Here is a 13,180-nt window from a genome sequence, read left to right as displayed (position 1 = left end):
CCTCTCAGTGATATGGTTCTTGTTGGAGAGCAGCACAGACAAGAATCCCAAGCTGGAGAGTGTCTGCATTAGCCAAAAAGTGGAACCAGAATAACTGAATCATAGGATCATTTCAGTTGGAAGGGACCTTTAAAGGTCATCTAATCTAACTCCCTTGCAGGGAACAGCAACACCTACAGCTAGATGAGGTGCTCAGAGCCTGGTCCAGCCTGGTCTTGAATGTGTCCAGGGATGGGGCATCCACCACCTCTCTAGGCAACCTGTTCCAGTGCTTCACTACCCTTATTGTGAAAAACTTCCCGTATATCCAATCTAAGTCTCCCCCCTTTTAATTTGAAACCATTTCCTCTTATCCTATCACAACAGACCCTGCAAAAGAGTCTGTCCCCTTCTTTCTTATAGCCCCCCTTTAGACACTTGAAAGGCCACTATCGTATCTCCCAGAGGTGTTTGGTTGTAATTGAGTTGGTTGCAGTTCAGACCCATACTCCAAAGGGTGCTTTACTATAGGCACTCGTGTCTGGAAATGAATATGTAGTTGGAGAATTATGGTTCTAAGTGTAATCAACGTTGGTTGTTTATTAGCATGAATACACTGGCTTAGGCAGGTGTAGAGCTTCAGTTGCACTGCTGTGTCTTAATTAGCAAACAGCCACATCATCTCTTTTGCTGATAGTTGGGAAAAGTGGAGCAACTATGTCTCCCACACACAGCACTATCCTGCCTGAAGTTTATTTGCTGAGGCTGCATGCCTCAGTTACACAGCGACAGTTCCAGCCCATTTCCTCCCCAGTACACAGCACTAAGGCAGGGTCCATTTAAAATAGGCAGCTCTTCCTTGCATAGTCAACTTTCATTCACTGTGTATGTTCCTGTAAACAAGAAGATGCAGCAGCTTGTGGCGAGCGTGAGCACAGGCGCAGCTATGCAGTAACTCCTCATCCTGAGTGTCTCCACTTTTCGGCAGCCCAGGAGCCATTGCTCCTCGCCAGACAGCCTGCATGCAGACCTGCTGGGAGGTAAGCAGCGTGCCTGCTGTGGGTTGGGAATTTGAAGCTTTTCTTTCTCATTTTGCATTGCTACTGAGTTCCCATGCGAGGAATTACTTCACCCTGCATCTGTTTTGCTTTTAGAAGGGAAAGTTAACTGTTAGTTGTGTGGATGATAATGCACCCTCTGTGACACTGAAGTTCACTGCCATGCATGCCTTTTTCACCCTGCTAGCCTCAGGCAGCCCCTTCAGGGGCCACGCTGGTGTTGCTACACCTTGTTGTGCATCAGTCTCTGCACAGCAGCAGCTGCAGTAGTTTGTTCAGCTTGTAAGTGTTGAACTGAAAGAAGGGAGTCAGGTGTGCCTTCTGACAACATTGTGCCCTTCCCTGGCCAGCTGCAGCATCACCTTCTCAACTCTGTATTCACTTCTGCTCCAGGTTTCCTTCTCTCTCTGAAAGTGTTGTCCCCCTACTTTCTCTGCTCCTTTCGGAGAGAATTAATCTCCCTTTGGTGCCACCAAACACGGGAGCAGGAGGACATTGCAGCATGCTTGGTGGTAGCCCACACTATGGGATCTCTTTGCTGGCGAGGCAGCCTCCTTGCCTCCTGTCCCAGCAGCTACACACATTCAGCCCACCTCATGCACTGAATGAGCAACAGGGAATCTCTTTGAAGTATGGTGACTAGAGCACGTGTAGCTCTGCTGATTTTGGGTCTTACAATGCATGCTTTCTTGCAGTGCTAGACAGATGACACGGACTGCATGGATATTACAGAGTCCAGCAGTGATGGTGTGGGATAGCCATGCAGCTTCTTGCCCTAATCTGCTTGTTTAGAGACACCCAGAGTATTTATCCCAATCATCTGTTTCTGCTTCAGAGTAGGTACGGGAGGAAATACCACAGACAGCCCTGTCACTGGGAAAGCGCATCATTTGAATGTGCAATGTAAATATTTTAACTAACCAAATGTAAACACCGATTCGCTTTCAGTATGGGAAAAGACTGAGGCAGTCAAAAACGAGATGGCATAAAAGTGACCCTGTATGGTGGAGATACAAAATTGAGTTTGCACGTTATGGTAATCAAAATAGAGGGCTTAATGAATTGCCTAGTGTGAAATGAATTGCAAATACAAATGTGCCTGACACGAGATGATCGGAAGTTGCTGCTGCATTAACTTGAGAGGGAAGGACTTTGTGATTCATGGGGACCTGAGGTCATGGGAGGGCTGACGTGTGTGTTACGGGGAGGCTGGAGACTGAAGGAGAGCCTAAACCACAAGTACGGGCTGCCTATCTCCTTGTCTTTGGCTCTGCCATTTTCACCATGGCAGTACAGTCAAGTCAGAAGTTTCCACAGGTTGGAAAGATGATAGGAGCAACAGAGATAGTAGACACAGTAAGAAGTGCCTTATTTCATTCACACATTTGTTGTGTGGGTGGATTCAAAGGAAAGCAGAGGAGTTGCTCATTTGTTCTGCCTACACTGGGTTCTTAGCTTCTTAAGGATAGGGTTTTAAGGACGGCAGTTCTGTTCATGTCACAGAGGTGGTTGTAAGCGATCGTGAGATGCCAGCAGTATTGAAGATCATGCCATGGAGATATTGAAGGACAGGCAGGAAAAGGAGCTATAAGTGCTTGGTACTGTTGCCTGAATGTGGAGGGTGTAGTGCATAAAATAAGCAGTCCTGCGGCCTTTTATCATTCTCATTGACAAGGTGGTTAACTGCTGCTTGATAGAAACCAGACGTGGGGTTTGACTTCCAGTGCTGAGTAAGGTCCAGAAAAATACTGCTATAGCAGAGATTACAGAATCCTCCACATACCACTCAACTTTATCATGTCGTAAATGTTGAGAAATAAAGCCCCTACAGAGTAAGACTGTTCCTCAAACTCCTAAGCAGAAGAACTGTCTGGAGGTGATTTATTTGGATCTGTGTTCTAGCCAGTGGATGAAGTGACACAAAGGATTTGACTAGACTCATCACTCATGCAAAATTAATTAGATATTATTTCTATAGGCACAGGTCTGTGTATATGTCCAAGCAAGTAAGCTTTTGTTAGCTTTTTTTTTCATAGCTGAGGGATGTTTTTAAAGTTGAATTTTGCTTATGTTTAAATAAATAAGTAAATAAATAAATAAAGGATAAGATCTATGCACCTGCCTTGTATTTGCTGCTACTTTGCTCTAACAGCTGGAAGCTTACATTTGCACATAGGCCTAAAAGTGTCATTCCCCAGGTAAAAAAACAGCATTGATTTTTGTTGATCTCCTTGTTAGGTAAGGAGAGATGGGAACAGAAGGAAAAAAACAAAAGGGAAGAGCAGTCCCCCATGGTAAATGCTTGCAGTTGCAGCACAGATTAATCATGCAGTGTGTAGCCTAGCAGTCATCGCCTGCCATTGCTACTGCAGGCCAGCTGTAGCCAAAGCAGCAAGTCTGTTAAAAGTGATCTGTCTAAATAAAGTAGAAGCCAAACTTCTGGAGAGAATGCAATAGTATTATTTTCAGTATAGAGCATTTTCTGTGTGGATGCAAATGGCTTTGTGTAGATGAGAATAACTTTGACATTACCTTTGAATAAAATTTCTGCTGCTGGCAAATCAATCATTTTATGCAATAACCTCTTATGACTATTCTCTCGAATGCAGATCATCCAAATGTTCCTTACCTCCCAGACAGATGTATCAATTTCCTTGGGAAAACATGAATGCATTCATAAGAAAGCACTCCTTTTTTCCCCATTGGGAATGGAAAGCTCATAAACTCATACATTTTTGTTAAAAAAGGAAAGGAAGGAAGGAAGGAAGGAAGGAAGGAAGGAAGGAAGGAAGGAAGGAAGGAAGGAAGGAAGGAAGGAAGGAAGGAAGGAAGGAAGGAAGGAAGGAAGGAAGGAAGGAAGGAAGGAAGGAAGGAAGGAAGGAAGGAAGGAAGGAAGGAAGGAAGGAAGGAAGGAAGGAAGGAAGGAAGGAAGGAAGGAAGGGGAAAGAAAGAAAGAAAGAAAGAAAGAAAGAAAGAAAGAAAGAAAGAAAGAAAGAAAGAAAGAAAGAAAGAAAGAAAGAAAGAAAGAAAGAAAGAAAGAAAGAAAGAAAGAAAGAAAGAAAGAAAGAAAGAAAGAAAGAGAAGGAAAGGAAGGAAAGGAAAGGAAAGGAAAGGAAAGGAAAGGAAAGGAAAGGAAAGGAAAGGAAAGGAAAGGAAAGGAAAGGAAAGGAAAGGAAAGGAAAGGAAAGGAAAGGAAAGGAAAGGAAAGGAAAGGAAAGGAAAGGAAAGGAAAGGAAAGGAAAGGAAAGGAAAGGAAAGGAAAGGAAAGGAAAGGAAAGGAAAGGAAGGGAAAGGAAAGGAGGAAGGAAGGAAAGGAGGAAGGAAGGAAGGAAGGAAGGAAGGAAGGAAGGGAAAGAAAGAGAAAGAGAGAGAGAGAGAGAAAGAAAGAAAAGAAAAAGAAAGAAAGAAAGAAAGAAAGAAAGAAAGAAAGAAAGAAAGAAAGAAAGAAAGAAAGAAAGAAAGAAAGAAAGAAAGAAAGAAAGAAAGAAAGAAAGAAAGAAAGAAAGAAAGAAAGAAAGAAAGAAGAAAAGCATGCTCATTTTAGCACATGAGAAAAGGTAGGAACAGATTTGTTTGTTGTTGAGAATTCATGGCATTGCACTTCTGGAAGAAAGTAGCACTATTTGGAGAAGGACTTTAGATCATTGAAGAGGGAGAGAATTCAAGAGGAGGGAGCAAAAGTGCAGCTGAAAAATCTTTGGAATGACACTGTAAACTTCAGGGAAAAAGGGAATTAGATAAAAGAATCTGTGAGAATGGAAACAGTCATGTGAAGGGGAACAGATTGTGCTGGTGAGATCTTTTGGCCTGGATTTAAGAAGAATTCAGAATATGATCTGCATTCTGCGTCTTTGTTTGGGAAGGGGGAATGGACTTTTCTCCATTTATGGTAAAGTGGACTAATATTGGCTGTTCAAACATTTTAAAATCAGCTTCCAACCAATTATTTATTGCAGCATTAAAGTACAGAAGACCGTCATGGTCAGAAGAAAGAGATGATCCGGAATCAGTCCCAAAAAGTGCAAGGAAGTGTAATTTATGTCCCCCTTCCAAACCAGAAACTCTGTGAGTGAGGAAAAGAGCCCTGCGCTCATCCAGCACAGCTCAGTCACTCAGACATGAGATATTTTCAGGAAGCCTTTCTGGATATAGCTATAAATCTCAAGGTTCGGGCCTGCAAGGGGTGCTTGGATGCCCCCATGAAAACCCGGGCTGAGCGAGGTGCATATTTTGAGTCTGAAGGTGCCACTTGAGGCTAGCTCTCAGGCGCATGAGGACCATGGCATCCCAGGCATCCCTGGCACACACCTGGAGCTGCCTCGTGCATGGCAGCATTTCTGCAGCAGGTGGCTGGGCTGTGCGGCAGCTCCTGTGCCTGCAGCTCCTTCAGAAGCCACTTTTCAACTGTGGTACTGAGCAGTCTCCAGCCTTTGCCTGCTTTGCCATTTCTGTGGATCACAGGATCTTCAAATCTGCATGTGACCTATTCCAGGTGAACAGCAATAACTTTCAGTGCTAGCTAACTGTGAGACAAATTTATACATATGCTGCCATAGGCTGTTGGTAGCCGTAGACAACCCGCTGTCCTCAGGCTAAATTAGTTTCTTAGCTCTGCTCTTGTGGTGCAGCCAGTTCCATTTCAGGGTATGTCAATTAAGTAGAACATGCTCTAATAATATTTTACATTTACACAGCACGTCTCATCCCAGAGTACTTTATAAATCATGTATTTTCAACATCACTGACCTTTTGCAGTCCCTAGAGTGCTGAAGAGCAACCATTTTACAACAGCAATGCAAACCATAGGAATTTTTTTTCTCTGTAATTCTGGAGTGACGCATTACTTATAGAATAAATTATATGTTCTGTAAGCTACAGCTCCAATTTTTGAAGATTTTCATTCTTTACTGAGAGGGTGGTGAGACAATGGAACAGGTTTCCCAGTGAGGTTGTCGATGCCCCCTCCCTGGAAGCATTCAAATCCAGGCTGGATGGAGCTTTGAGCAACCTGGACTATTGGGAGGTGTCCCTGCCTATAGCAGGGGGTTGGAACTAGATGATCTTAAAGGGCCCATCCAACCCAAATCACTGTCTGATTCTGTGATTCTCATCAAGATAAGGAACACGACCCTACATTTTGTGTACGGCATGAACAAACAGCTAATCCATCTTCCCAAGACTAGACCCTTGGAAACATTTCAGTCTTGCCTCTAAATGAACACAGAAGTGTCAGTACCTGTATACCTTGACTTTAATTTTATCAGTAAATTGTCACCTTTTGCACTAAGAATACTTATGCCAAAAATCCTATGGTCTGTACTCTTTCTGAGATATTGAGGATCCTCTCATCTCACTGTGGAATGTGTAGACGGTTGATACGCTAGAATATCCATTAAGTCCCCACTGAGCCTACAAACATTGAACCAGTACCTAAAGGGAGCCTACAAACAGGAGGGGAGTCAACTCTTTACAAGGGTAGACAATAGCAGGACAAGGGGAAATGTTTTTGAGTTGAAGGAGGAAAGATTTAGGTTGGGTGTCAGGGGGAAGTTCCTTACTGTGAGAGTGGTGAGGTGCTGGAACAGGCAGTCCAGAGAGGCTGTGCATGTCCCATTCCTGGAGGTGTTCAAGGCCAGGTTGGATGGGGCCCTGGGCAGCCTGGTCTAGTATTAGATACGGAGGTTGGTGGCCATGCATGCGGGAGGGGGCTGGAGCTTGATGATCCTTGGGGTCCCTTCCAACCCAAGCTATTCTATGATTCTGTGATTCTATGAGCAGTTCACATGTAACCCATTTTTCAGGGTACTGAGGACGAGAAAGTGAGCATGGTTATGCATTGGGCCAGCATGTGCAGAGGAGAGATGAGCGAGGCCAGAGAACAAGGAGGAGAAAGATGATGATGCATTAATGTTCCTTGCCATCAGAGTCCCTTGCCATAAATGTTCAAAGGGTGATCCAAAGCTTGCTGAGATTGGTGTATGTCTGTTCCTGTGGCAGTAGAGCTGTGGGTTCTGGCAGAGGCCTCTGAGGTCCTTATTCTGCTGGAGCATCCTTCTGGGGATGTGCCAATGCTCAGCTTGTGTGCAAGACTCCCTGGGTGAAAGCACTTTCCCTCTATTGACTTCAAGACAAAGATCCAGGGGCACTGCTTTCGTTATTGTTAAAGAAGTCAAAAGGTAGATGAACAACCCATCATGTCACAGTATTTGCCAAACCAGCAGTTCTGGAGGTTAATTTGGGCCTTATTTAATCCATTGTTTTAAACAGGAAAATAGCAACATTTCTGTTTTAGTTGTTCAGTGCAACAAATGGATTTCAAAACCACATTTAACGTGAATGCCATGGATGGTAACTCAGTTATTAGTACATTAAAAGGATCTTAGGTTTTCAGTGTATTGTTTTGTCATTTATCTCTTTTCATGGCTTGTCTGGGTTTAATGCAGTTTATCCCATTTAGGAGCATTACTGAGACAAACTCCATTAAAGCAGGCATTATAGTCCTTGTTTTGATTAGCACTCAAGGCCACTAGAAAATGATGCTTAAAAAGAGAGCCATGTTTCTTGTGGTCATTAGCACTGTGATCACCACCAACTCCTATGCAATTTAAGTCTGGGTTGTCTTTTTTTTTTTTTACTTTAAATCCCAGAACTGACTGTGAATGCCTTTGGTGTGGTCTGTAACATTTGAACTGGAACATTTATCTCAGAAATAACAGTTTGTGTGTTTTCAATGCTCATACTTGTAAGAAATCGGATCTTCATATGTAAGTCTTGTGGTTAAACACTTGCCATTACTTGCTAGTGTTTTGCAAAGCTACCTTACTGGGGCTATTTGACTTCATTTTACTTCATGGTGAGGCTTTCCAGGCATTCAAGTACATACATATTCTTGTCTGACAACTCCCTGACTAAAAGAAGAACTTTGCACCATTTGTACCAAGCTAGCAAGTAGGACCATTTCAGTCCCAGACTGGTACAGGCAATTAAAATAATTTTCTCACATCATGTTTAAAGCACTGACATGTAAATCTAGGACAAAGCCTCTCAGCACCTCTTTCCAACACTTTTCTGCACTCAAAAGATGAGCAGCTGCAATTAAATGCTAATGCTTTTCGAGGGTGAATGGCCGTTTTAGGATGTGTTATTAACTCCGTGCAGATGGGTGCATTTTCCAACCTACTGCACAGGGCTGATGTCACTTGCTGTTTTCTTTACAGGTTTTAGTATTGTTAAGCAAAAAGGAAAACATCAGCAAGAAAGCCAATGAGTCTGAAGTGTATTCTTGGTCTTGGTGGGAATCCACAATTAAATGCTCCGGCCGTAGGAAACAGACCTCAAACCTTACAGGTGCGTGGAGTTGTCTGTGAGGACAGAAGGCTGCCCAGGACAATTTATCAGCTCATTTTACCAGTATTGCTGATTGTACGTACTGTAGATGAACACCGGTGTACCTGAAAAGAGGCACTTAGCCTAGTCTTCATCTTTTATTCTTAAAGACCAAAGTAGCCCTGTCTTTTCTTGCCAGCTGCAGTGTGAGAACTCAACTGTGACCTGAGGTCCTTTGAGCCACCCGTCAAAGCCTCAGAGCAGGCTGAATGCTTACTTTCACAAGCTTATTTCTATATAGGGATAAAAACTGATGTTTTGTTGTTGTTGTTGTTGTTGTTGTTTTTTTCCATTCTAAGTCCTCCAGAGGTGAAAGATGGCACAAAAGAGCATGCCATGTGGAGCTTCAACAGAGATGTGTCTTGGCGTATCTCCCTAACCATATTATCAATGATGGGCTGTAGCCATGCTCCCCCTGCCCCTTTTCCAGCCTCACAGTGGTCCTGGCCGTAGAGCAACCATGGAGCAACCTAGCTCAGGAACTTCTTCTGTTTCAAAGACACAGCCTTCTGGGGCTAGCCTTGGCCCACAGTGGGTCATCTCACATGCCTCTGAGGTGGCACGAGCCAAGGGACAGTGGACAGCAGGAACAAGTGGCTTGGAGTGCCTTCTTTCAGCAACACGATCAGTCGGTTATTCAGGTTTTAAAAGGAAAGGAGCTAAACTTCATAGAAAATATTAATTTTTATTACACTGCTTCTTCATTCTTTCTACCAACATAAACCCACCGAGTACTGAAGCCCTTTTTGCCATTTTATCATAATGCGGCCTGAATCACTTTATCTTTTCTTCTTTGGTTTGGGAGTTTCTTGGTGAATTCTGCTCAATAGGGTTCCCAGTCCTGCTCTACTCGTACTGTTTGTTTTGTCTGGTCTTACACAAAGTAGATAACTAACACCATGGTTAAAATGCCATCAAGTTTGTGTGCTTTACCAGTAGTTACACGTTAAGAATGAGCTTCAGAGCGGAGTAGCACTGGACTTAGTACTCAACCAGGCTCCACATTAATTTGCTTTTTACTGTTGTTATTTTTATCCAGATAGTTGCTGCTGATAAGCTAAAAGGCATCTCACAATATGTAAACAACAAAAGATAACCAGATCACTGGAAGATATTATCGTAATACAGTCCATTTTAAAATGTTTTCATCCTCATTTGTGAATTCCTGATAAACCAGAAAAAATTCCTGCAGTTTATGATTTCTCCTTATTTAATTAATTTGTATGCCATTTTAACTATGAATGAGGCTTTACAAAACCACAGGGACACAATCTTTGCCCTAAAGAGATCGTAGCTGAAATTAGACACAACATGGAACCAATGGTTTCAATAGACAAAGCAAGATTACACCAAACAAAAATGATTTATATTGTGTATAATTGTATACATTATATGCTCGTGATAATGCTATTATTTGGAAAAGACCTGCTTATCACCCCTCAACATGGTGCTTATTAACAGAGCTCTGGAATAAAGTCATCATTAGTCTTTGCTGCTTGAAACCAGAAAACCTTAGGTGCTATTAATTAATTATTCCTTTCATAAGGGCAGTTATAATGGAGAGCTGGATTTGAGTCTTTAGTGACATATTTGACTTTGTAGGCCTCCAGGGATCTTCGCTCCATTTTTAGCCTCTTCCTCTAGGCTACTGATGTCAACTTTACCTTCAGTGTTTTACTACACAATGAAGGTAGGGCCTCTTGGAGGCTCCTACAGGACTTTCATGCTATCTTTACCCTTCATTGTGGGTACACAGTATAAAGAGTCATAGAATCAGAGGATGGTTTGGGTTGGAAATATCTTGAATATCCTGTAGTCCAAAGGCAGGGTTGGCATCCACGGGCTTAGGCTGCCCATCCAGCCTGGCCTTGAATGCCTCCAGGGATGGGTCACCCACAGCTTCTCTGGGCAACCTGTTCCAGTGCCTCAGCATCCTCATGTTAAGTAATTTCTTCCTAATATCTAACACAGACCTACCCTCTTTTAGTTTAAAATCGTTACCCTTTGTCCTATCACTATGCATAAAGAGTCGTTCTCCATCTTTCCTGTTTCTCTTCTCCAGGCTGAACCTCTGTTTATTCTCATGGCCCCCTATGGACTTGCTTTACAGCTCCATGTCCTTCTTGTGCTGGGACTCTGAGAGCTGAATGCAGTACTCCAGATGGGGCTTCACATGGGAGGACAATCACCTCCCTTGTAATACTGGCCACCTTCTGTTGAGGCAGCCCAGGATACAGTTGGCCTTCTGGGCTGCAAATGCGCACTGCTGGCTCATGGCCAGCTTTTTGTCCACCAGAGCCCTGAAGTCTTTCTCCTCTGAGCTTCTCTCAATCTGTTCTCCATTCAGCCTGTATTTGTGTGTGGGATTGCCCCGCTCTAGGTGCAAGACCTTGCACTTGGCCTTGTTGAACTTCAGTAAGAATTCACTGAACTTTAAATAAAGGAGTGCCTTACTCCACACTTGGAGAGCTCTTTTTCTGGTATTTAGTTTAAAGTATCCACATCACGCTTTGTTTCTGGGAATAAGTCCTCATGGTGCAGTACATCATTGTTTGGGTGTTCCTCAAGCAGAACAGGTGACCACCCTCATGTAAGTACTGAATATACTTAGATCAAAACCTCAGGTTCTATTTGGACCTTTGAGTAACTAGTAACTTTGGATATTTAAGTGAGGTTTGGTCAGTTTCCAGATCTCATCCAGTCCTCAGAGCAGAGGAGCAGCTGACACATCAGAGGTCAGAGCAGCGTGGACTGGGTGGGGGGCATTGGACTGGAAACCTCCCCTCCTGGTCAGCCCCTTCTGCAGGAAAGGCTCTTTTATCCCCCAGTAAATTGCTGAGATACAAAAAAATGTTAGTGTATCCCACAGGCTTTTTGTGTGGCTAATTAGTCAATATTTGCACAGCTCTGTGAAAATGCTTTAGAAGTGCCAATTATGAATTATAATTATCTTGCAAAGATGATTGGGAGTCCACATTGTCATGTTGAGTCAGGCCATGGGAGTAAGCCTTTCAAATAATGTCTCTTATTTAAATGCCTTACCTGTTCCTTATCTCTTGCTTGCTTTTTTTTTAAGGGATGATGAGAAGCATTAGTTTACCCTCAGGAAAGATCAGGTCTGACTGTTTTTAATAATGAGTTATGTACTTAGTCACAGTAGGTAAATTTACAGACCGAGCAGGACACACTCAGAGATCGATTCTGTCTGTTCAGCAGATGGTTTTACACCATAGGCATCGGGACGAGCCTGCTGAGACTTTAAAACAAACACTTGTAAGTAACATTGCCATAAGCCTGTTAATATAGTGGCAATTCCTATTTTAAACTCTGCAGAGCTACTACTTTATTTATATCCTATCTATTTACTGGAGTATAATAGATTTACTCTGAAAAGATAGTAAATCTCAGCAGACTTATGCTGAAGGCTGACATTTAAGTGTCAGCTGACTTTCACAAGACAGTAACTAATGCTTAGCACTAACCACAGGGTACCGGGATATATTGTCACAGTGGCACGCTGGTAATAAAGGCAAAGGGAGACCAGCCTAAACAAAGAAATGCACGGCATGACTTAAAGTTTTTGAAATTCTGTTGCAGCAAGAATGTTTTTGTATTTTTTTCTAAGGTCTCAGTATTTTCTTGTACCTGCGTTATTTTTTTTCTGGTCTCACTAACTGGATAATCAGAGGCTTTATTATTTATTTTGCTTAGATGTAACTTAATAGGGCAAATAATTGCTTCTGTTGCAGTTTTCATATTTTATCCTGTAGAAGCATGCATATGTTAATAGTACATTAACTAAAAAGAAACCTAGAGCTGCAGGTAATTCCACAGAGGGGACCACGTTCTGCTTTCAGTATGACAGCAACTGAGAACAGAATGGGGCCAGAAGTTCCCCACGTACCTATCTCCTTACAGTGAGATAAAATTTTAATGGGGGAAATGTACAGGGAAATGAATATTTTGTTTTAAAAGGCTCGTAAAGGGAGAAGAACGTGTTTTTGAATCAGAGTCTTTAGACAGTTTGTTAATTTTATGCTTATGCCTGCCTCCTGTAGCTGCATGGGGATGTTGAACACGATGTTGGTATGAGCACACACACTGATGCTCTACGGAAGGGTGTTAAATATTCATATGATGGCCAGATTCGTGTGGTTTTGTCTGCTTCTCCTCTACCCGTAGTCCTAAGCAACATCAGATAATTAAACATTATAGGCTCTGTGGTACTGAGTCTTTTGGAAGATCTGGTCATTCACTTTCTGTGATGCCAACTGGAAAGGAGTGTGATGTTCTGGCATTGTTCTGCTTGCAGAAAATAGGTTTTTTGACACTGGACCAAAATGTTTCATCCCCACGTAAATCCTTAAGGCTTTCTAATAAGGATTTGATGGTAATAGCATTCAGCCCTTGCTGAATGGAAATGATTTTAGAGGAAGATCTGCATAGCACTTATGCATGCCATTATTGGTATGGGATTTAACTGCACATTAAGAGTCTTGGTTTTTGGGAAGTACCTGCAGGCATCCTGCAGCCCCATTACAGTCATTGCAGATGAAAGCCTCCGTCAGCTGGTCTCAAATTGCTTTTTGGGAAGCACAAGCCTGTAGGTCCTGTGCCCTGTCTGCCAGCCAGGTCTGGGTGCTGTGGTTGTCCTGAGGAGGTCACAGTCACACCTGATACCTCTGTGTGTGCCACAGGTCGTTGCAGGCAGCAGAGGCTGCGGGGCATTTGAGGTCATCCCAAGGTGGGTCTCTGGG

The 13,180-nt window shown here is 42.9% G+C and overlaps 1 protein-coding gene across 6 annotated transcripts in view; it reads left to right on the top strand.

Moving 5' to 3' along the window:
- Positions 1-13,180, top strand: part of PAG1 (phosphoprotein membrane anchor with glycosphingolipid microdomains 1) — a 110,879-nt gene that overhangs the window by 62,341 nt on the left and 35,358 nt on the right. Inside the window, exon 2 of one of the 6 annotated variants that reach the window (XM_040695800.2) lies at positions 8,255-8,384. The exons of 4 other annotated variants lie outside the window; for them this stretch is intronic. The gene's annotated coding sequence lies outside the window, so the exon portion shown is untranslated. Of the gene's footprint in view, positions 1-848; positions 1,020-8,254; positions 8,385-13,180 lie in introns of those variants that run through there. One more of the 6 variants, XM_004939932.5, reaches the window with a different exon arrangement.

The sequence above is a fragment of the Gallus gallus genome, chromosome 2 (assembly GCF_016699485.2).
Source record: "Gallus gallus isolate bGalGal1 chromosome 2, bGalGal1.mat.broiler.GRCg7b, whole genome shotgun sequence".
NCBI classification, from domain to species: Eukaryota; Metazoa; Chordata; class Aves; order Galliformes; family Phasianidae; genus Gallus; species Gallus gallus.
The sequence above is the reverse complement of the archived record's forward strand: the minus strand, read 5'-3'. Positions and strand labels throughout refer to the sequence as shown.